The 3388-nt window shown below is 33.6% G+C and overlaps 1 long non-coding RNA gene across 1 annotated transcript; it reads right to left on the bottom strand.

Annotated features, from left to right (window-relative positions):
- Positions 1-297: 297 nt before the first annotated feature.
- LOC102662444 (uncharacterized) lies at positions 298-3024 on the bottom strand. Its single transcript, XR_415202.3, has 3 exons — positions 2643-3024; positions 591-707; positions 298-497 (listed from the first exon to the last, which is right to left on the bottom strand). It is a non-coding gene; the product is annotated as an uncharacterized lncRNA (long non-coding RNA).
- Between the last annotated feature and the right edge of the window lie 364 nt (positions 3025-3388).

Genomic DNA, 3388 nt, shown 5'->3' with positions numbered 1-3388 from the left:
TAATCAAATTTTCCTACTAGTGCAGTGGGGCGTTTTCTCTCTAAGGATAGCGTTTACGCGCTTTAACCCAGACTATATTTTTCTTCCCCTAATTTATTTTTTCCTTGTGCTTATTGTATGTTATAGTGCATTATTCATGTGCTGTCAATTAATTTTATTTTACTACTGTTATTTTGTTATTTAATTTAAGATTGTGCATCTTCTTCGTATTTATTTTCTTTCATTTTTTATTTTAGTTTTTAACATCAACTACCTAATAATGCATAATTAGAATAAGTTATTGAGCCATGTGTAAAGTAATGATAAATGACTTAAGACGAAACTTATTGTTCTTTCTGAAGGAGAATCAACTTCATTCGATTTCTATACTTCACCCATTTGGGTAATAGATTCTGATGCACTACATTTCGATTCAGAGGTAGAAGTTGTTTTCTTTGCTCCAATATTCCTCTTAATCACCGATGCACATTTTTTCGATCTTATATCCGAAGGAGTTGCTTTGGAGGGCAAAAAACATATAAAGGCATTTAAAATGAAGGCCTCAAAATGAAGAATTAGAAGCATGAAAGTGAGTAGTATGTTAAACATACCTTAATGGCAATATTGCTCTTTGGTTTGGAAGAAGACTTCTTTGCCTTGTTTTGGTTCTTCATCACTACTTGCATCATTCGAAGCATCATGGTTCTCTGGAATTTTCTTAGGCAGTGCTGAGATGAAAAAATGAAAGAAATTAATGAAATCAGAATATAATCAAAAAGTAAAAGGCAAAGGGAGTTGAATGGATAAATTTGATAAACCTTACCCCAGGGAGTTTCAGTAAGCAATTTTACTTTATGAATACTAACAAGCTAAGGGGGTAGATCTTCATCATCAAGCTAAAGGTAAGGGTCATAGAAGAGTTTTGTGGGAAAAATCCTTTCATGCCTAGGGGATCAAGTTCGTTTAGAGCAATAAAAGACAAATTTTCACTTACCCATTTTGATTGTCTAAGGGATTTTATAAGACCATATTTGGCTGAAGGAAAAGTAGGAAGATTATTTGGACAAAATTATCAAAATCATTTGAGGCTTGGGGGTTTATCACTTTTTGATTAAGCCTATTTTGTCTAATCTTCTTTCTAAGGGACAAGGTTGCTACTTTATCTGTAAAACTATCATTTGGGCTATGAAACTCCTTATTGAAGCTCTCGAATTTAGTAAATTGTTTGTAGTGTTCGAGATGGAAATGAAATCAACTTCTTGTAGTATTTTCAAGCGAAATGGTCCTTTTCAAATAGAAATTGTTCCACCATTCATGGAACTCTTTGGTGCAGGTAGAAGCTCTCTTCAAAGGGTATTGGTTGAAATTGCATTTTCCTCTTGGGAAAAAGTTTTGAGTTCTTTTGGCAAAGTTTCCTCAGATACTACGAAGTCTTCAGGGTCTGGAAGTTTCTTCATGATTGGATATGGTTTTAATTGAATTAAACCAAATTGACAAGAAAATAGTTGTGGTTGGTGAGGGAAAAAGGAAACATCCTTGATGTTAAGACAATCAACTAGAATATCCCAAGTCAAGAAACCTGACCACATTTTGATCAATTCAGCTTGTTGGTCAAGAGTCTCAGCAGGAAAAGTGTTCTTCAAACATTCAGGTCCTGTGATTTATGTTTGAATGAAGGGTGCACAATCTTCTACAAAATCAATAGTCTTCAGAAGCACTTTAATGTATTTTCTGAAAATTTGTTCTAAAGGTTTTCCTGATAGAGTATAATAAATCAGTCTTGCACCTTCGAGTTTCAGGGCAGGTGAAAGTCTGGTATCTCGCCTCAAGTTTTGTTTGAAGATCAAATTGTGCTATAACTGTATAAACCAAAATGGTCCAGAAAGGCCAGTTATGGGTTCCTTTCAACGAAGACCATTAGCAGCGTTAGCAAAGGCTTGATAAACATTTGTCAAAAGGAGTTTGGCAAGATAGAGTCGAGGCACTCCAGTACGAAGCAATTGGGCAAGATTATAAAAACTGGTAGGGAACTGAATAGACTTAGTACAATTGAAATTAATGAAAACCCAATATAACATGAAGACTAAGTTCTCTCCTTCAATGATTGGATCTTCGATCTAGTCATCTAGACCTCCTCTATGATTCTCTGTAAAACCTCTAAAAGATATTTTCTCCCAGTTGAGAGTCTTAGGGTCAATTTTTTTTTCAAAAGAGCCTACAAAGTACTTTTCACCAATAGGCATTAAAACAGTAATTGATGCGACATCAAGAAGTGTTGGAGCCACAGGACCACATAGTAGTTCGAAAGGGAAAGTGTTTTGATTCCAAAAGAGAGCAGCATCCATCACCATTGAAATGTCAATATTTGTATGTTGAGCTTGCTGAGTTGAAGTAGATCGAAAATCCTTGTCATTTTCCAGTGATTATCATACTCGGTCTCGAGCCTTTCAAACCATGCAATATAATTCGTTTGATCAGAAGACAAATTTGAACGAAAAATTTTCTTAGGCTCTTTCATGAAATCCTTATGATTATATCATCATGAATGGAGGGATTTCTTCTTCAGTACTATGAAAGAAATAGAAGGACTCTATTGGTGGGTTGGTACGAATTGGACCTGCAAAAGCTAATTTCTTTTCAACCAATAAGAAAGGGATGATTACCTGAATCTCCTAGAGCTTCTTTGTCTCTGCTTCTAGGCTTGGAGAAGGAGCAAATCTCTTTCCATTAAACTCCAAGACTTTTCAGCCAGTGAGAAAGGGATGATTAACTGAGTCTCCCAGAGCTTCTTTGTCTCTGGTTGTAGGCTTGGAAAATAAGCTAATCTCTTTCCATTAAACTCCAAGAGTTTAGTAGCAGTGACAACATTAGAAAGGTTGCTTCCTTCGGTAGAGTTTGAAGTAGCAACCATGGTGAAAGGAAAAGGAAGGAATTTTAAGAAAAAGGAGATAAATAGAGAAGTGGGATTGAAAGTTGTAGAGCTTGAGTTCTAAGTGCAACAGTGAAAGGTTAAAAGGAAGAAGGTTTTATTTTATGGAGAACCGTGAAAAGAGTAAACAATTCTCTTTTTGAAATTAGATAAGGAGAATATCTTTAATGTAATTAAAGATAAAATTCATTTTCATTGTTACCATTATAGAATTTTTTTATCCATTTACATCTTCTCTCATCATAATATTCCCAACATACATTACTTTACATTTTATTTCTCAAAATACATGACTTTTGAGGTTGTTTGAGAAGCCAGAATTTATCACTTCCAACATTCTGAACATTGACTTCTTTTAAAATTTAAATTTTTTTATTTTTAAATTTATGTTTTAATTTAAATTATTAAAATAATTTAAATTTGATTAAGAAATTGACGTTATTAAGTATAATTATTTTTCTTATATTATTTAATTTATAC

Source organism: Glycine max, chromosome 7 (assembly GCF_000004515.6).
Source record: "Glycine max cultivar Williams 82 chromosome 7, Glycine_max_v4.0, whole genome shotgun sequence".
Taxonomy (NCBI): Eukaryota; Viridiplantae; Streptophyta; class Magnoliopsida; order Fabales; family Fabaceae; genus Glycine; species Glycine max.
Note: the sequence above shows the minus strand (reverse complement) of the source record. Positions and strands in the feature narration are given on the sequence as shown.